At 42.9% G+C, this 21,467-nt stretch overlaps 2 long non-coding RNA genes across 2 annotated transcripts; both read left to right on the top strand.

Annotated features, from left to right (window-relative positions):
- Positions 1-5,695: 5,695 nt before the first annotated feature.
- On the top strand, positions 5,696-9,715 carry LOC127635978 (uncharacterized). Its single transcript, XR_007969534.1, has 3 exons — positions 5,696-5,937; positions 9,332-9,388; positions 9,677-9,715. It is a non-coding gene; the product is annotated as an uncharacterized LOC127635978 (long non-coding RNA).
- Positions 9,716-9,904: 189 nt separating this feature from the next.
- LOC127635977 (uncharacterized) lies at positions 9,905-11,520 on the top strand. The gene is made up of 3 exons (XR_007969533.1): positions 9,905-10,112; positions 10,278-10,436; positions 10,523-11,520. It is a non-coding gene; the product is annotated as an uncharacterized LOC127635977 (long non-coding RNA).
- The last annotated feature ends 9,947 nt before the right edge of the window (positions 11,521-21,467 follow it).

Consider the following 21,467-nt stretch of genomic DNA (forward strand, 5'->3'; position numbering starts at 1 on the left):
CTTTTGGCTCTCCCGGGCAACTGTAATTTAACTATTTGAACCAGAAATGTAAAACATTCATGCTACAACATCAACACGATTGATGGCAAAGATTGTTGTGCAGTGAGGGCATGTCCTAAGGGATCATCAAACGACTTTAAGCATATTGTTGATATAATGTAATGGCTGATATTGTAAATCAATAATTTTTTATCTATGTTTAGGCAAAAGGGTGTTAAAAGTCATGTGAAAAGGAAATGAAAGTATTCACAGCGCTTCACTTTTTCCACATTTTGTTATAATACAGCCTTATTCCAAAATGGATTTAATTCATTATTTTCCTCAAAATTCTACAAACAATACCCCATAATGACAACATGAAAGAAGTGTGTTTGAAATATTAGCAAATTTATTACAAATAAAAAACAAAAACAAAAAAATCTCATGTGTTCACAGCATTTGCTCAATACTTTGTTGAAGCACCTTTGGCACCAATTACAGTCTCAAGTCTTTTTGTGTATGATGCTACAAGCTTGGCACAGCTTTTTTTTGGGCAGTTTCTCCCATTCTTCTTTGCAGGACTACTCAAGCTCCATTAGGTTGGATGGGGCACGTCAGTACACAGCCATTTTCAGATCTCTCCAGAGATGTTCAATCGGGTTCAAGTCTGGGCTGTGGCTGGGCCACTCAAGGACATTCACAGAGCTGTCCCATAGCCACTCCTTTGTTATCTTGGCTGTGTGCTTAGGGTCGTTGTCCTGTTGGAAGATGAACCTTCGCCACAGTCTGAGGTCCAGAGCGCTCTGGAGCAGGTTTTCATCAAGGATGTGTCTGTACATTGCTGCATTCATATTTCCCTCGATCCTGACTGGTCTCCCAGTTCCTGCCACTTAAAAAGCATCCCCACAGCATGATGCTGCCACCAACATGCTTGACTGTAGGGATGGTATTGGTCAGGTGATGAGCGGTGCCTAGTTTCGTCAAGACATGACGCTTGCCATTCAGGCCAAAAAGTTCAATCTTTGTTTCATCAGACAAGATAATTTTTTTTCTCATGGTCTGAGAATCCTTCATGTGCCTTTTGGCAAACTACAGATGGGCTGTCATGTGTTTTTTTACTGAGGAGTGGCTTTCGTCTGGCCACTCTACCATACAGGCCTGATTGGTGGAGTGCTTCAGAGATGGTTGTTCTTCTGGAAGGTTCTCTTGTATCCACAGAGAAACGCTGGAGATCTGTCAGAGTGACCATCGGGTTCTTGCTCACCTCCCTAACTAAGGCCGCTTCTCTCCCGATAGCTCAGTTTGGCCGGGTGACCAGCTCTATCCATTTACACATGATGGAGGCCACTGTGCTAATTGGGACCTTCAATGCTGCAGAAATTCTGTACCCTTCCCCAGATCTGTGCCTCGATACAATCCTGTCTCGGAGGTCTGCAGACAATTCCTTGAACTTCATGGCTCAATTTGTGCCCTGACATGCACTGTTAACTTTGGGATCTTATATAGACAGGTGTGTGCCTTTCCAAATCATGTCCAATCAACTAAATTTACCACAGCTGGACTCTGATCAAGTTGTAGAAACATCTCAAGGATGATCAGTGGAAACAGGATGCACCTGTGCTCATTTTTGAGTGTCATGGCAAAGGCTGTGATTTATTTATTTATTTTTGTTTTCATTTAAAAAGAAAATCTTTTTAAATAGCTACAAGTTATAGTCATCTGCAGGCATCTGTATGCAAAAAAAATTTCAGGCGGAAAAAAAAAACTTCTATTTCATTGTGTTCAAACTTCTATTACTCAGAATCAGTAGCACTTACAGTAATTCTGTCTGCTGGGGAAAAAACGTCAGAGTGTCCCCTTTCAAATGTGACCAAAACCATGCATGTACTCCAAACGGTTCAAGAACAGCTTTAAATTTACTTTGGGTATGCCTTGATTAGGCGTTTTAGGCTAATTTTACAGGATTGGGAAGAGGTTTTAAACCTACAAATGTAACTCGTGACTCTGCTACAGACATGAATGACACTTAAATCGTGCATCTTGTTGATGAGAGCCGTGCTATTACTTTATTAAGAAACCAAACTTGCATCGAAGGAGGGACCATCGGCAATTCTAATGAACATAAATTTACAGAGACTTAAGGTGCGTACAAGCTGGGATAGGCTCCAGCCCCCCGCGACCCTGTACACAGGATAAGCGGTTGACGATGGATGGATGGATGGATAAGGTGCGTACACACTGCCAGCGGCATCGCGCGCGACAGCGACTCCATCCCATTCATTTTCAATGAGAGCACAGCGACTTCCGGCGACACGAGCTTTCGCGACCGTTGGCGACTAGATGTGGGCGTGTCCAGCGATGCGACAAAGTTGAGACAAGTTCAACTTTATTCAAATGAAGAGCGACTTAAGGAAGCGACAGCCAATAGGAGAGAAGACGGGAGAGCTCACGTGATCCTTCTCTCTCTCTCTCTCATCTCCTGCAGTAACGGAAAGATGGATGAAAGGCTAATTCTTGCTGTTAGAAATTTTCCAGTGCTCTATGATATGTCTCTTCCCACGTACAAGGACATTTTAAAGAAAAATACTGCATGGAAATGCGGATTTTGTGGACCCAGACAGACCAGCATTTGCATTTTCACCCCGATAAACAGCCGCTATGGCAAACAGCACACCTTGTTTCTCATTCATCTTTGATATAAAGCATTTTATGTACTGATTCCATTTATATTTAGTCTTTTCCCTCCAAAATGTTTGTTTTTAGCGGCAAGAAAAGAGATTCGCTGTCAACAGCAATGGAATGACATCCGTGAATGTCATTTATAAACGTTACTAGGCAACCATTAGTGGGAACGCCCACTAGCGACTTCACCGCCAGCCACTGGCGACCTGCAGCGACAAAGTCGCTGGCAGTGTGAACGCAGCTTCAGGTGTGGGCTCTTTTGTGGGTTCTAATTGGTCCCTGCCATATACTGTACTTAACAAAGACAGTAGTGCATGCCCTTGCAAGTTTCGTTGCATTATAAATTGTGTTCTAACTTATTTCCTAATGCCCACGATGCATGAAATTAAGCTGACATAGCTAGCTATGTTTGCAATTCACACATTTGCAAGGCTTCTCATGTGCAATACATATTTAACAAAATTTTCTCTCACAAGGTATTTTCAACAATTTGAGAAACAAATGCAAACTTGCACTACAAGGGTAAGTTCAATTTCCTTCCATTTTTCCCATAAAAAAAAAGCTGATTCGGCCACAGATGTTCAGTTAACAGAACGTGAAACACTTGACGTGTACTCCGTCATAACAAAAACTAAACAAAACCTATGAAAAGAAAAGCGAAGTTATTATGTGTTATTATTTACAACAGAACGTGATGATGAATGCTCAATGTTAGGGATGGGGCGATATATCTAATTTCTATATATCGCGAACCAAAAATGACAAAACCTTTCGAGGCTAAACTTGATGTTTAGAAATTTGAAATATTGTTTTCTGTCCATGTGACCATAAATGGAATAACCCATCAAACATTGTAATCTCTCTATCGCTTGATTTGACCTCTACTGTGGTTTTTGTCTCCTACACTGGTTACAGGGTTCACACAAGGTCCTTTAATTGCTTAAAGTGCTTGAATTTAGTTCAAGTACTGGAATACCTGGAAAATTGTCTTGTTTTAATGAAAAGTGCTTGAGATTAAAACAGACCATTTCTTCTGTGTAATGTGTGTCTATTGAATAATGTGTCTTTTTAATATCCTTTCTTTTGTTTACAGTATGGTAAAAAATTAAAAATAAATATTAATTTGAATCTCAAATGGCACGGATGTGAAAAAAGAGGCTTCTCTCGTTAATGAATGTACAGAAACAGCTGTTCAAGTCTGTGAGATGCACATTAAAATCTTAGTGACAGTACCATTATAGTGTTTGTTATACAAATGAATGTAAACTTAATGGTATTGTAAATTGTACACATTATTTCAAACATTGACTGCTCTTCATTAGCATATATTCAATTTCAAGAAATAATATTAATTGATAGAAAGTAGACTTTATATTTTCAAAAAGTTAAAATGTAATTATAATAGACAAACATATAATTAAAAAAATAAGTATACACCTTCACATATTTTTTGCCCCAACCCTGACTGTCAGCAAATTGATCAAGGGATCTCCTCCCCCGGACTGATGGCAAAACTACCAGGTGCCCCACCCCCATCAGAGATCCTAGCACTAGACACCAGCCCGATGTTGAATTGTCTTTTTGATGGCAGTTTTAGGATTGCACTGTCAAAAATGATTCTTATTTCTACTCTTTCTCAGTTGTCAACTTGTTCTAGTAACATTGTAAGTGCACTTGGTCATTAGCTTAAACTTGTTCATGCTCATCAGACATCAAATTTGCTCTAGTTTCAAAATTTAGCTTTTTTATTTTTAAATCAAATTGAAAAAATAAATGCATTTCAGCCTTTATAAAAATGTTTACATTCCACTGTGTTGTAATTTTTTAATCACTTTTAATCTGTGTCTGTCTATGGATTATTCTTCAATGATGGGCTCTTGACTAGAAATATTGAAAAATAAATATCCATGTCCTGCAATAAAAATCTGATCATGGCCTTGATTCACTAAGTGGATTTTGGTATAATGTGTGGTGGCAATCTCTATTGTCACTTTTTTTTAAATTGTTTTTTTGATAAGCATTGGACTTGCTAACACAACAGGTTAGCTAGCAGTAAATATTCTTAGAATTTATACAAATGAAAATAAATTGATTGCTGCTGAATAACAATTCTCAAAGTAACTGGTTTGGTAATGAGACTAAATTAAACTACACCGATCATGATGTAAAAATGTAAAAATGAATTTACATTTCAGATCTTCAAACTCACTCTGATGTGAGTGCTCCCCACATCTAAAATGTTTCTATCATAATACTTCTCAGTAGCTCTCAAAATGCTTGGTGTGATGACAAATACATTATTGAGGAATTATTCATTTTTACACACACAAATACCAAATTAAAATGACTAAATTCTTAGGAAAAATTGCAAAGAAATGGTTTCAATGGTGTTAACCCTACAAAATTATTATAGAGGAGAGGCTAAAAAGTCTGGGTTGGGGACAAGCCCAAAATAGAGAACCTATGGAAAATTTTTACAAACACATTTAATAATACCTTTTTATATTCTAAAAAAACAACTTCTCTTTAGAATCGTCCTTGGAGAGGCAAGGGTCGCCCATATACTGAGGCAAATATAGTTAACTGTGATATATGACAGTTTGATATGTGTTTCGACAGTAGATTTTTTTTAATCGAAATTCCAATCTCATTGCTCTTCAGTTTACCACTCCTCCTATGGTTAAATAACTAGCTAATGAATATTAATTAGTCATGCTAACGTTGCCTGGTAACTTTCATGGAGCGTCCTGTTACGCGACCAAATTAACACGCCAGAGACTCTTGTAGCGATTCAAATCCGGTAGGTCTACAGGGTGACAGATTTAATTAGATAATTAATATTCATGAGTTTTACCTTCATTGTAGTAGGATTCGTCTAATTTCATTTCCCTCCCTTTTGAAGGATCCATCCCACTTCATGAGGAGATGCAGTTCCTCGCTCAGTTTTGAATTTGGAAACTTCTGGGACGCTTGAGGATCAGTGGCAGTCGACAAATACCTATCGATTGAGCGGGATGAAACGCGCTGTTATTTTGCAAATGAGCCATCAAAAACAGACGTTTCATTCACAGCACACTTGAGACTTTCGAAAAAACGCAAATTCGTCGCACACAGATACTCTGTTATCACTTGTGGAGCGGTTTGGGAGTTGTAACACACTGAATCCAGGGTCCACCAGTATCAGTTGTATAAGAGGAATGTTCACAGTCAGGATGTATCTAATAAGGATTACAACACGTTTCTTGGTGATGTCCATCTTTCTCGCAACTTTTGCAGGTATGAGTTTCGATTTTTTTATTTACCTTCTTCCCTGTCGTAGTTCTTCCTGAAAGTTTTAACTTTGTGTGGTTTCTATTTTTATAGTCGAAAATTATATTTTATTGCAAGCAATCACTACTGCATGCTGTATTGTGGTGCATTGATAAATCAACTCGTTACATTAAGTTTTGAGAGTCTATGCAAATGAATGATGGGAGAAAAGTAGCACGCGTTGGGCATTTGCTGTCCCTTGCAAACCTTTGCAAAAAAGAAAAAAAAATAATCCAACCAAACGGGGATTTATAAGTAGGCCTATTATTTCTTCTTTTCTTAACCTTAATTCTTTGCACGGCTTTCTTGTGAACTTTGCATTATTGAATGAAATCACCTCAAGGTCCAGGAATCAAATAGGTTCCTAGAGATTAAATTACATGTTTCTCTTTTTCAGAATTACAGTTTTTATATCCTTAATTGATTGTAAATTGATATTAGTTGTAATACTAGCAACCCTGCACACATAATTTAGGTTCTCGAGGTTCAAATTGTTACTGCATTATTGAAAACACTGTAAAAGATGCAGATCCAGTGCATTTTATTTAGATCTTGGCAGCATCTTTGTAACTGAATGCATCATTAATTCACCTTACTGTGCTGTGGAATTCTCTTAATGCATTTCCCTGCACAACTGATCAAGCACACCATCAGGGTTGTTTGTTGAGATTTCTTGATAATTCACTTTCCTCCCTGCTGGGGGATGGGAGGGGGCTGTCGACAGATGTTGAATTTTCCTGTTTTGAATTTGCGCTCTTTTGGCCTTTTGGCTTGAGGTTTAAAGGGTAATGGACATGCATGGTAGGGATGTGCATCTCCATAACTGAGAACGATACGATACATTAACGATGCATATGAAACGGCTATGCGATGCGATACGTTGGCTATTACGATGCAGTGCGATCCTATTTCTATTCAATTCAACACAATGCGATTCAGTGCAATACGATGTGAAAAATATGAAAAAATATGATGCTATGCGAAAGTTAGCTTTTATTTATTTGGTTCAGATAGACAGCAAATCATAAATTAACTTAAGTGCCTTCTGACTTCTAACGTATGGACCATAAAAAGGCCTTTGTAGTGCAAAAAAAAACAAACAAAAAAAAAAAGATTAAATAATACCAGATGTTCTTTTCCTGTTCTGTCTCCAGTTACACTTTTAACAGTTCACACACACAATTTAAGGATGCTCAGGGATAAACAATGAAGAAATGTTCCGTAACTTGCCAGCAGACGAATGTGCTTTCGTGTCGGCGCTTCAAGTGTGTTTAGTGCTGGGATAAACGATTAATCTAGTGATTATTTTTCTGATGCATCGATTAATCTAACGATTAATTTTTTTTATTCAGTCCGATTCGATTTCGATTATCTCCCCATTAATTGACTAATAGCAATTTCCCAGATAGCAAAAAATATCCGCACGGCTTCTTTTTTCCGCCGTCCCTAAGCTGTCGGCTATAGGTGCGTCCCACTGGCGGGGATGAAGCGTTTGCCGCCAAATTCGTCACGCCCATTTCCCAGATAGAAAAAAATATCCGCACGGCTTCTTTTTGCCGCCGTCCCTAAGCTGTCGGCTATAGGTGCATCCCACTGGCGGGGATGAAGCGTTTGCCGGCGAATTCTTCACTCCCATTTCTTGCGACATGCGGGCCACCCGCTTCATTTTCTCTGGCGTTTGCCTCCAGCTGATCGACGGCGGGCGGCTGGCGGCAAGCCGCTTTGAAATGCAAGGATTTCTACTCTCAAAATCGACCAGCCATGTTGGCTATTATTATTTTTTGCTCCAAAGCCATTAGGGTTTATAACGGAGGCTTGACTCTTGATTCCATGATAAGGTAAGGTTTAGGAAATGACATTTAAATTACTTTGAAACTCTGAAGCGATTATACAGTAATATTTGTAAAATATATTGAATTATTTTATGCACTTGAAAATTGTTTACATTTCTTTGATTGCTGCGCATTTGAGACATGCACCAATAAACCAAAAATAATTCCTTTTGTAAAACTTACTTGGCAATAAATATCTTTATGATTCTGATTAGGTTTTAAAATAGATATTTAATTCATGGTATGAACAATTTAGCAGAATAAATTGATTAAGTTAGAATTTTCACGAATGCCTGACTATCAGTGAACAGTGAAAGACATCTGCAACATGGCCAAAATATCGGGTATACTTGAATTTTTTTTATTAATTTGCAACCACGGTGATATCTATCATAAACATGAAAATCCCTGTTTTGATGTGAAGGATAATTTCGCTTTTTCATTGAGTTTATCCTCTAGTTTCACAGTTGTGCAGAAATTTCGTTTATGTCTACATTTTTTCCAACCTCTATTTTTTTTTTTTGTTATTTTACCTTTTACAGGTTTTGCAATTATGACCTGTACAAATGTTTAAGAAAGTGTTAAAGTCCCTGTAAAGGCAATAAAAAATATCTAAACGCATTATAAATGTTAAATATGTATTGCTAAAACACATGGCAAAAACTGAACAGTGAAGTTCCGCTGTCGCCATATCTGTTTCCGGTTTACTTGCGCGTCGCCCAAAATGTCGGTTTTTACTCGATGTCTCCAGAATCTTCCGAAAATACGCGTCAGCGATGTTCATCGCATTGTTGATGCCTGATCCCCTGCTCCGACAAGCAAGAGGGACAAGGGCTTTAAACTCTACATATCGAAGTTATCTGCACAACTACAAGGGTAAGTATTTTAATCTAATGTGGTGTGCCGGCATATAGCGGCTAAGCTAGTTCGCCACGTGTTCATTTTTAATGTAACGTTAGTATAGAAGCTTGTTTTTCTTAGTTTTAAAGCAGACTGTTTGTTAATTTTTGTGATAATTGTGATATCAATTATATTAACTTGGTCTCCTCTCAGTTTCTAATAAAGATCAGGACACCGGTGAAGTCACTGTCAGGGCATTGTGCTTCAGGTCCATAAGGAAAGCAGATAAACCTCACAGTTTGAGTGTATGGTGAAGCTAGAATTAATAAGACCGCAGTTATAGGCTTGTTACTTTAATAGCCCGATGTTCCTGGGGACTCGGCTAAGGTTATTCATGATTAATGTAACTCAAATGAAAACAGTTATTGTAGGCAGGTAAGTTTCCTAGCTGGTCCCCTCTGTGTAAAATGCGTTCTTATTCAAGTTTTCAACTCAGTCATTCGTTTAAGATGCAATCTTGTGTTATAAGTATTAGGCTATCATGATTATACAGTGAGCAAGCTATATAAATAAGTATTTAATATAATAAAAGTGTAGAGCAACAACCGAGGGTGTAAGGTAAAGGCTGAATATTGTAGATTTATTACAATATGTTGCATGTTTGAATTAAAATACCTGTGTATATGCAGGAGCACACACTCTACAAAGGCCTGACTGGAGATTTGCCTGATCTATCCGTCCTTCAGGTGAGTAGGGATATAACAATAGCACATTTCACTGTACAGTATGATATATCAACCAAAATCTGTATACCAAAATTTCTTTATTTTCTTTTTCCTCCCCTTTTACAAACAAATATTCTGCTTCAAAGAAAAAAAATGAAATTGATGTTATCATAAGGGTTCTTCATTATGAACTTGTATGCCATGCATAACATACTGTGGATAGAAATTACAGGGAAAGTTACTGGTATGATAATTGTGGTTATATTTAGTGTATTGCTAATCAATATATTGTTACTTCCCAAATGACAGCGGTTCACTTCAAGAGCAGGTGAAGCAAGTGGGACAATGTTGAAGACATTTGCTCGCACTGGGCAATCAGGTACAACTTGCAAACAACACCTGTGGTTGTTGGTTTAATTCCCACTGGGGCCACCTGTACATGTAGTAGACCTAGATATAAATGTCATAGTTTAGTAGTTGAAGGACCAGGACTGACTACTTTATTCTTTTATTCTGGGAACCCCTGTAGGTGCAGATCAAACCCTAATGCTGCGACGTCTTGGAATTTGGCGATGTTGTGCGTAGCATGGACGACAAAATGCTATGCTGCAACGTTTCAGTGCCAATGTGTCGGTTGGAGAGTTATCCCTGCCAGGGGATCTGTTACTCCCCCCTGGACACCCAGGAAGATTTGGCGTTGCTTGACAACAGTTTGAGGCAGGATAAAGAGCTCCAGCAACGATTTGTAAGTGTGCCGATTTCGTTTATAACGGTATAGGGTAATCTATAAAGTAAAATTAAGATCGTACACTGCATATTCTACAGTCTGAATCCACAGCCTGTCACATTTTAAATTTATGAGAAGCTTCAGAGAAATGTAATTTGTAACATGTTTTTTTTGTATTTTCAGCTTCGGTTTTTGGCAATCAAATGTGGGAGGGACATAAAGACAACCGTGTGTGAATGCTTCAGAGTATCTTCTCTAATCACCTTTCCATCAGTACAACCTGGACTGGTGTAGGGGATAAAGCATGTTTTAGAGACATGTTCCTGAAGACCATTGTTCAAAGTAAGTTGGATATTTTTTTTATATTTAAGTACATGTGTATGACCTTATGCCATTCAAATGGAATGACAGATCTTTATTTTCTACAGGAGCCATCCGGAAGAACCCGGCAACCCAGGATGCCACTGATGAGGCGATCCAGGTTAACGTTACGCGTTACCTGAAAGGAGCATCTGAACATGAAGGTGGAAAAAGGCGCCGCACAGCTGAGAGGGACCCACAGCCGACCCCTTAAACCTAGGCTGACTACTGACACCCCAGCATCACTGACAACTGGAACCCTTTCTTTATCCTGCAGTCAGTAACATCAAGACCCCTAAAAAAGCCTGCTAAAAGTGTCAGACTACACTCACCCAATCCACACTGTTCACTGTGGAAATTTTATTTATTTTTTTTTTTTCTCTCGTGACCCTGCTTTGAGGGCAGCTCCTTGGATGAATATGGGACGGTTTGTCCTTTTATACAGGCGCACGAGGAATCACTGAAGATATGCCAATTTGCACTGCCTCATTCTGGAGGTCGGGGAAAACCGGTGATTCTTAGCCCACTACGCCACACAGTCCCCAACCTCTCCAGACATTCTGATTGGCTGTGTTCTCTACAGCCAGATTTTCTGCTGTTAATTATATTTATTCCCACTTGTTGTCATGTGTAAGTTGAATGTCAAAATGTATATTATACCTGTTATCCTGCACATTCCTTGATACCAAAGATCTCAATTATTTCATATACAATTTGCTGCTTATTTCATTGTTACAGTGCTTAACTATTCTATTTTTAAATATAGCTTGTAGTCCTAGATTATACATCTAATACTTGATATCTGCACATTATCTGGTATCAAATATTCTACTTACCGTGACTTTAGTATTGGCTTATTTCATTCCATCAGTGCTTAACGATTCTATTATAGTTTGTAAATCCTATTTCATACCTCTGATACTTGATATTGCACATTAACTAGTACCAAAAATTCTACTTTCATTCCATCACAGTGCTTAACTGTTATTCTATTGTTAAATATAGCTTGTAAATCCTTGTGCCACAGGTCAGCATTGCAGTTATAATGGTATATTCTACTCCAGAGCTTTACTCTAAATTATTACCACTTAACCTATTGTTAGAAATGACTTGTTATACCTCAATTTATTTGGTATCCTGCACTTTCTTTGGTACCAAATATCCTCATTGCTTGTGTTTACTGGTAATTCTTTTCATCCCAGAGCTGACCTCTTTATATTATTAACAATTATTGTGTTACAATAGTTTTTAAAAAAAAAATAAAAAAAAGAAATTGGAAACCTGCATGTTCTTTTGTGTGTGTGTGTATATATATAATGTTTGTATTTTTCTGTTATTTATATTTCAGCGATCTGACATCTTGTTTCATTGACAGTTACTGTACTTTGAAATGTGGAATTAAAACGCCAAATGGAAATTTGTCTGGTTTGATCAATCATTATTCTTGATAAACTGCATGCTATAAATATATATATAGGCCTATATATATCAGGGTTCCCACGGGTCCTTGAAATCCTTGAAAGTTTGTGAATCTGAAAAATTTAATTCAAGGCCCTGGAAAGTTCTTGAAAATAAACATACATAGATACAGGTCCTTGAAAGTGCTTGAATTTATTTTGTGCAAGAAGTTCTCTTACGAGAGGTTCTCTCGTATTGCGTAAGCTAGCTTACGCTACGGAAAGATTCATCTTTTCTGAGATATTGAAGCCAAAAAATTATCCTTAATTTTTGTATCCATTGTCAACGCAGTGCGGCAGCTGCAGACCTTGAGCGGGCTATCTAGCGAGCTCATAGGTTGCTCTGCGGCAACTGCTGCAGCCTATAGACGAGCTTGGGCGAACTCGCGATCCAATGAGAGGCGTCCGCGCTCACTGCATCAAAGCCCGCCAAAATGGGCGTGACTAGAGTGCATATAAGCGTAGTTCGTAGGCTAGAACCCTGATTTTCATCTCTTCAGCGAAGCTCTTCGCATCACTGAACTGGAAGCCGCGTCGCCGTTCGAGGGGCATCAAGCAAGCGTGGACAGCGCTCGAAGAAGCCGGCCGTCTTCGCCACCTTCAGCCGTCCTGCGAGCTACGCCATCCGGCGACGTATCCTTTTAAAAGCAAGCTAGTTCTTAAGAACTTCACAAAAGAGTACTGAGCGTCTTTTTAAGATGCCTCGCTCCACTTGCGCCTCATGCCGCGCTCCTCTCAGCACCGGAGACCGCCACATCATCTGCGCTCTCTGCCTGGGACTGGGGCATGCAGAGCTCGCCCTCGCCGAAGGTGGATGTGATCTCTGCGAGGAGCTGCCGATGTCGACCCTGCGGGCTCGACTCGAAGCGCTCAGGGCCGAAGCCGCCGCGCCGCCTTCCGTTCAGCCGTGCAGAAAAAAGCGCCGCTCTCAAAGGCTGCCGGAAACAATGGTAGAAGCGATTGCCTCGCCGGAGCCCATCCCTCGAGCATCGCCTTCACCCTCCCCGCCCACCCGGGACGCGCAGTTGCCGCCGGCGGCTGCTCTGCTGCCATCTCGGACGAAGAAGCGGAGGATAAGGGCTGTTCCATCATGGCTTCGGACAGCGAGGAGTGGTCAGGCTCACACGCCTCCTCCTCGGCCCAGGAATCCAGCAGGACCCGCGCCGAGTCGAAGGGGAACTAACACGCCTCCTCACACAGGCCGTCGACCGCCTCGGGCTCGAGTGGTCACCGCCCTTGAGCAGGCACCCAACAGACTCGACGGCTGCTTTCTACAGAGCCGCCGCCCGCGCAGCACCCGCTACCGGGCCGCTCCCTTCCTGCCGGAACTCCACGCCGAGCTTTCCAAATCATGGAGCAGCGCCTTTCTCGGCCAGGGTCCGATCCCACGTCTCCACCTCTCTTGCTTCGGTGGACGGCGCCACTGAGAAGGGCTACTCTTCCATCCCTCCGGTCGAGGATGCGGTAGCAGCACACCTTTTGCCCGCCCTCCGCGAGATGGCGGTCTAAACCAGTGCTCCCGTCTAAGGCCTGCAGAACAACTTCCGCCTGTGTTGGCCGCGCCTATTCCGCCGCCGGCCAAGCTGCATCCGCTCTGCACTCTATGGCCGTCCTACAGATCCTCCAAGCGGACCTTCTGCGGGAGTGGGATGAGGAAAGTAGGCATCCAGAGGTGGTTGCAGACATACGGAGTGCTACGGACCTCGCCCTCCACGCTACCAAAGCTGCAGCCCAAGCTATAGGGAAGTGCATGGCCGTGCTGACTGTGACCGAGAGATATCTGTGGTTAACGCCAGCCGACATGGGAGAAGCAGAGCGCTCTACGTTCCTCAACGCACCACTCTCTCCATCCGGTCTCTTCGGCTCCGCGGTGAGTGGTATCATTGACCGGTTTTCAGAGGTCCAAAAAGCCACACAAGCCATGAATCTCTTTCTGCCTCGTCGCGCTAGCTCCTCTGCAGGCCGCTCACGTGATCAGCCTCCTGCACAAGCCTCTTCACAGCGCCCAGCTCAACAAACTCAGACTTCTCAGCGTCCTCGATCGCGCTCAGACAGCCGCCGCAGACCGCCGCCCCCCCGCGGGCCTCGATTTAAGGTAACGCTGAAACCAGAGCAACCGAAGTCTTCCTAACTTTGTTGAACAAACGACGGCTTAGTCCCGCCGCGGCCGGACCACCGTCAAAGCTTTGCCCCCTGTCAGTCCCCTTCTCTCAGGCTACTACAGTGGTGAATTTAGCAGCCAACAAGCCGGTGACACTGCCCGCTTCCCTGCACTCAAACGCCGTTTTCACGGCGACCCAAATAAATCTTGTAAAGAGCAAACATGTCTTATGTGTAGAAAATGTGCCCACAACCCAGTGTTCGCCCCTACACACAAGCATAACACATCCCGTGCCCCTGTCAGAGCATGCTCTCATAAAGCGGTTATGAACCGCTCGAGCGTCAGAGTCAATGAAGGCGCCCACAAATGCGTGCGCGTGCCCATTCTCTGGCCGCTCTGTCACACGACCAGCCCTATGTGTAGAAAATGTGCCCACAATCCAGTGTTCACTTCTGCACACAAGCATTGCATGTCTCGTGTCCCCACCAGAGCACGCTCACATAAAGCGGTTACGAACCGCTTCGAGCGCTTCAGCAAACATTCCTCTGTGTGTAAGTCCCGTGCCCATGACTATGCTTGCGCATCACGTAACAGATGTGACTCTTTCCCCATTCATTCCAATCGGGAAGTCACTCACAAAACAGCCTGTTCATGCTGTCTGCGAGCAATCATGCATGAACACACTAAACGCGCTCACACATTTTGTTCAGCGCTCTGTGTGCGGCAATCAGAGCGAATTGGCCATTCACCCTCTAGCGTTACGCTTCAAAGCGTGGGAAGCTATTCCAGGGATATCCAAGCGGGTGTTAAGCACAATACAACAGGGCTATTTGCTACAGTTCGATCGCCGCCCTCCTCGCTTCAGAGCGCGGCTCGAAACCACTGTGAACACGGAAGCAGTGTGCATGCTTCTTTCAGAAATAGCAAGCCTTCTGTGCAAAAGGGCCATAGAGAAAGTGCCACCCTATCTGAGCGAGTCGGGGCTTTACAGCTGTTATTTCCTTGTTCCCAAGAAAGACGGCGGCCTCAGACCCATATTAGATCTCAGGGTTTTGAACAAGGTGCTTGCAAAAAGACTGTTCAAAATGCTTACAATCAGGAAACTCCTCGCGCATGTGCGCCAGGGGGACTGGTTTATTTCTCTCGATCAGAAAGATGCATACTTTCAGATTCAGATAAATCCCCGTCACAGGCTATTCTTGAGATTCACCTTCGACGGCCAGGTTTATCAATACACCGTCCTCCCGTTCGGCCTGTCCTTAGCACCCCGTACTTTCACGAAGTGCATGGATGCGGCGCTCGCACCCCTGTGGAGTCAGGGTTTGCGAATTTTGAACTATTTGGACGACTGGCTGATTATGGCACAGTCACATATGGAGCTTCTGTCTTACAGAGCAGTTCTCCTCAGCCATCTGAACAGTTTGGGTCTTGCAGTCAATTGGACCAAGAGCTCACTACAGCCCAGTCAGACAATTTCCTTCCTTGGAATAGAACTAGACTCCGTGGCAATGACGGCTCACTTATCTACACAGCGCGTGCGCCGTGTTCAGCGACTAGCCGCATCTTTTCAGATGAACAGCCTCACGCCTCTGAAGAAATTCCAGAGAGTGCTAGGTTACATGGCCTCAGCCGCAGCAGTACTTCAGCTGGGTTTACTGCACATGCGCCCGCTTCAGCATTGGCTAAACACCCGCGCGTCTCGCCGGGCTTGGCCACAGGCCGCCAGCCCATCAAGGTGACTCAGACCTGTATATCAGCTCTGCAGCCCTGGACAGTGGCCGAATGGTATCAGCGGGGAGTGACAATGGGAGCTGTATCGCCGAAAAGTCATCTCGACAGACGCGTCCAACACGGGTTGGGGCGCGGTCTGCGAGGGCTCTCCGGTTTTCAGCCTATGGTCAGTTCAGGAAAAGCTTCACATAAATTGTCTGGAAATGATAGCGGTCGAGTACGCGCTCGTGCGCTTTCTCCCGGTCATTCAGGGTCACCACGTCCTGGTCTGTTCGGACAACAGATCTGTGGTATCCTACCTAAACTGTCAGGGCAGTGTCAGATCCAGGAACCTCTTCCATCTGACGAAACGCATACTGAGTTGGTCCCAGTGCCACCTGCGCTCGCTGAGGGCGACGCACGTGCCAGGCCACCTGAACGACGGCCAGGACAGACTGTCCAGAGACAATATTCCCCCAGGGGAATGGTCCCTGCACGCTCAAACAGTCCAGACGTTATGGCACCTATTCGGCAGAGCAGAGATAGACCTCTTTGCGTCCAAAGAGAACTCTCACTGCCCAATATTTTTCTCGAAAAGCGAGGACGCACTGGCCCAGGACTGGCCCAGACGCCCGCTTCACGCCTTCCCTCCCGTCTCGCTATTGCCACAGGTAATGCAGAGAATCAGGGAAACGCGTCACTCGGTGCTCCTCATAGCCCCGCGTTGGGAGAATCAGACATGGTTCCCGGAGCTTACGCAGCTGTCACTGACAGCGCCGTGGCCCATCCCAGTGAGAGCAGATCTCCTCTCTCAAGCTCGCGGCACAATCTGGCATCCCCACCCAGAGCGCTGGGCGCTGCATGCGTGGGTGATCAACGACTACCCGTCGCTCTGCCAGAAGGAGTAATAAACACCATCATACATGCTAGAGCCCCTTCCACGAGAAGACTCTATGCGTCAAAATGGTCTGTGTTCTCAAAATGGTGCACCGACAGAGACCTGGACCCGCGGACATGTGGGGTGTCGTCGCTGCTCGTATTCCTACAAGAGTTGCTGGATAAGGGCAGATCCCCATCCACACTCAAAGTGTATGTGGCGGCCGTTGCGGCGTTCGCTGAACCCCTGCACGGCCAGTCATGGGGTAAAAACGAGCTGGTCATCCGCTTCCTCAGGGGAGCTAGAAGGATGAACCCCCCGCGCCCCCCCATCGGTTCCTATCTGGGATCTTTCTATAGTTCTCGAAACTATGAAAGCCCCCCTTTCGAACCACTTCAGTCCGTGGATTTGAAATACCTTTCACTCAAAACCGTTTTTCTGACTGCCCTGTCATCAGTCAAACGTGTGGGAGACCTTCACGCGCTGTCTGTCAGCGCTGCGTGTCTTGAGTTTGGACCAAGTGACTCCAAGGTCATTTTAAAGCCTAGACACGGCTATGTTCCCAAGGTGATCGGTACTCCTTTTCAGAGCACAGGTCATTTCCCTATCGGCGCTGCCAGCACCCGATAGCGAACGCGACGGCAATCTCCTTTGCCCGGTCAGAGCACTGAGATTGTATACTGCGCGCTCCGCCGCTTTCAGACGCTCTGAGCAGCTTTTTGTTTCGTTCGGAGGGCGCACCAAAGGTCTCGCCGCCTCGAAACAGACACTATCTAGATGGATAGTGGACGCTATTGCTGCTACATACGCGTCAAAAGACCTGCCATGCATGTTGGGCATTAGGGCTCACTCCACTAGAGGCATGGCATCCTCGTGGGCATGGTCCAGCGGGATTTCCATTCACGACATATGTGTGGCAGCGGGATGGACTTCCCCCTCCACCTTTGTCAGATTTTACAATATGGAAGTGCCCGCTCTGCAGGCAAAACTACTAGCGGTTTAATACGCTACAGCTCCCTGGTGAGCTGCACTGATGGGTCACATTCCACACAGACCGGCACCGCCGCTCTGTCGTTCCTTCCCACTATGTGCTTATGTATTACACAATAAATGACCCGCATTCTTGCCGGCCAAATATTATTTCCCCACTCATAAGGGCTCCCCGGTCCCCCTTTAATTCCCTGGGGCTCATACAGTGGATGCTTGGCGCGCACGGCGTTGACAATGGGTTCCCGTAGCGTAAGCTAGCTTACGCATACGAGAGAACCTCTCGTAAGAGAACGTATCGGTTACCTAACGTAACCTCGGTTCTCTCTAGATGAGGGAACGAGTATTGCGTAGCCGGCCGTGCTCGCGCCACGGCGACTTTTCGCTTCAGTCAATGAAAACCAGGGTTCCAGCCTACGAACTACGCTTATATGCACTCTAGTCACGCCCATTTTGGCGGGCTTTGATGCAGTGAGCGCGGACGCCTCTCATTGGATGCGAGTTCAGCCCAAGCTCGTCTATAGGCTGCAGCAGTTGCCGCAGAGCAACCTATGAGCTCGCTAGATAGCCCGCTCAAGGTCTGCAGCTGCCGCACTGCGTTGACAATGGATACAAAAATTAAGGATAATTTTTTGGCTTCAATATCTCAGAAAAGATGAATCTTTCCGTAGCGTAAGCTAGCTTACGCAATACTCGTTCCCTCATCTAGAGAGAACCGAGGTTACGTTAGGTAACCGATACGTTTTCTGGAAAAAAAAAATCTGGCTTATGCTGCATACTAGCCTGCTTGATTTACGTTAGTTACGCAGGTGAAACTCGAAAAATTAGAATATCGTGCAAAAGTTCATTAATTTCAGTAATTCAACTTAAAAGGTGAAACTAATATATTATATAGACTCATTACAAGCAAAGTAAGATATTTCAAGCCTTTATTTGATATAATTTTGATGATTATGGCTTACAGCTTATGAAAACCCCAAATTCAGAATCTCAGAAAATTAGTATATTGTGAAAAGGTTCAATATTGTAGGCTCAAAGTGTCACACTCTAATCAGCTAAACACCTGCAAAGGGTTCCGGAGCCTTTAAATGGTCTCTCAGTCTGGTTCAGTTGAATTCACAATCATGGGGAAGACTGCTGACCTGACAGTTGTGCAGAAAACCATCATTGACACCCTCCACAAGGAGGGAAAGCCTCAAAAGGTAATTGCAAAAGAAGTTGGATGTTCTTAAAGTGCTGTATCAAAGCACATTAATAGAAAGTTAAGTGGAAGGGAAAAGTGTGGAAGAAAAAGGTGCACAAGCAGCAGGGATGACCGTAGCCTGGAGAGGATTGTCAGGAAAAGGCCATTCAAATGTGTGGGGGAGCTTCACAAGGAGTGGACTGAGGCTGGAGTTACTGCATCAAGAGCCACCACACACAGACGGGTCCTGGACATGGGCTTCAAATGTCAAATGTCTTACCTGGGCTAAAGAAAAAAAGAACTGGTCTGTTGCTCAGTGATCCAAAGTCCTCTTTTCTGATGAGAGCAAATTTTGCATCTTATTTGGAAACCAAGGTCCCAGAATCTGGAGGATGAATGGAGAGGCACACAATCCAAGATGCTTGAAGTCCAGTGTGAAGTTTCCACAGTCTGTGTTGGTTTGGGGAGCCATGTCATCGGCTGGTGTTGGTCCACTGTGCTTTATTAAGTCCAGAGTCAACGCAGCCGTCTACCGGGACATTTTAGAGCACTTCATGCTTCCTTCAGCAGACAAGCTTTATGGAGATGCTGACTTCATTTTCCAGCAGGACTTGGCACCTGCCCACACTGCCAAAAGTACCAAAACCTGGTTCAATGACCATGGTATTACTGTGCTTGATTGGCCAGCAAACTCGCCTGACCTGAACCCCATAGAGAATCTATGGGGCATTGCCAAGAGAAAGATGAGAGACATGAGACCAAACAATGCAGAAGAGCTGAAGGCCGCTATTGAAGCATCTTGGTCTTCCATAACACCTTAGCAGTGCCACAGGCTGATAGCAGCCGCTTTGAGGCAGTAATTAATGCAAAAGGGGCCCAAACCAAGTACTGAGTACATATGCATGATTATGCTTTTCAGAGGGCCGACATTTCTGTATTTAAAATCCTTTTTTTTATTGATTTCATGTAATATTCTAATTTTCTGAGATTCTGAATTTGGGGTTTTCATAAGCTGTAAGCCATAATCATCAAAATTATATCAAATAAAGGCTTGAAATATCTTACTTTGCTTGTAATGAGTCTATATAATATATTAGTTTCACCTTTTAAGTTGAATTACTGAAATTAATGAACTTTTGCACGATATTCTAATTTTTCGAGTTTCACCTGTATATTGCGCAACTGATCCGCGGCTGTACCACAAACACTTACTCACTATTTGTATTTCAAATCCAGAAGTTATCAGCAACTTTTATTTAAAAAAAAGTTGGCACCAGTGCGATTCTCTTTGTACACATACTCTTTAATAGACGTATTTACGTTTAACACAATTTAAACAACGTATTATTCAATGCATTACTTCTATATAATATAGATTATATTTTAAGTTGCTCAAGCAAGTGGTAACATATTGAACAATGTAGTTATATTAAAATCGCAAACATTTTAAATTAAAACTGACAAAAACAGCAGACTCATACCTTTTCTTTTGCATAATACATCTTTATACAATAAATATTGCATCACAAAGAACTTGTTTTTCCACTTCCACGAATGAGACGAGTGTCATTCATTATGTCACCTTGAAGTAAATTGTAGTTTTCCTTGCTTTACCCTGGTCTTAAAGTAAAAAGATGACTGTGAAAAATAGTCGTATTTAATTAAATGCATGTATGGTGAAATAACTACATTTTCATGTTAATTTTGACCAAGAACACTTTTAATTCAGCGTTTGCAGCACGGAAGAAAAAGACTCAGTGCGTAAACGATCTCTGCACTGCTGTATACGCACTGCATCTGGAACGGATCGCATACACACTGCAAACGAAGTATGTGTGCAACGGGCGTTAGTCGGGAAGGCTGTTGAGTTGAACAGTGAACTTAAAAAGTATCGGCACTCCAGTCACATCACGTTTATTTATATAGCGCTTTATACAATAGATTGATCTAAAGCAAGCTGCTTTACACTATTTTTTTTTTAAAATACCTTATTTATTAGTTAGAATGTGTAACTCAAGAAAAATGTGTAACTATACAATTAGTCAATAATTGTTGTAATAATCATTAGATTAATCAATTATCAAAATAATCGTTTGTTGCTTCCCAATCAGTGGCTTACCAAGATATTGTATGTCACCCATTGTAAATCAAATATTGTGTTAACATATCTAGGCTATAAGCTAATTAGTTTATGATGATGCATATATAAATACATACCTGACTATTTACCACCACAGGAAATAGTTGTATCAGCTGTTACATGGGTCTGGATTGAGTGTTTTTAAAGGTATTTAAGTTTTTAAGGTAATTTAAGTCCTTGTGCCCCAACGGTGTTATATTTAGGTGTCATATAACAGTTGTATTACAATAAGTCAGTGTTATTTCTTACAATATGTCTTAATATTTCTCACAGCGCCCACTTTAGTCAACTTTGTGGAAAGGTTGGTGACAGCAACTCCTCCACCATGTACACCTGCAACGACTAGCACCATCGCCATGTCCTCCAAACAGTCAATAATCACAGGCGCTCCCAGAGAGGACGCATTAAAAGCTGAGATCCTGTGGTGTTTGAACATGATGGAGTCTCACTACTCTTTCAATTCCAGTGAAGGGACAGGTAAATTAAATGATTTTAACTTTTACCTATAACATCATTTTGAGATTCCAAGGCGTTAAGTTTGATTTAAGGAGTGGTGGT

This window comes from Xyrauchen texanus, chromosome 43 (assembly GCF_025860055.1).
Source record: "Xyrauchen texanus isolate HMW12.3.18 chromosome 43, RBS_HiC_50CHRs, whole genome shotgun sequence".
Classification (NCBI taxonomy): Eukaryota; Metazoa; Chordata; class Actinopteri; order Cypriniformes; family Catostomidae; genus Xyrauchen; species Xyrauchen texanus.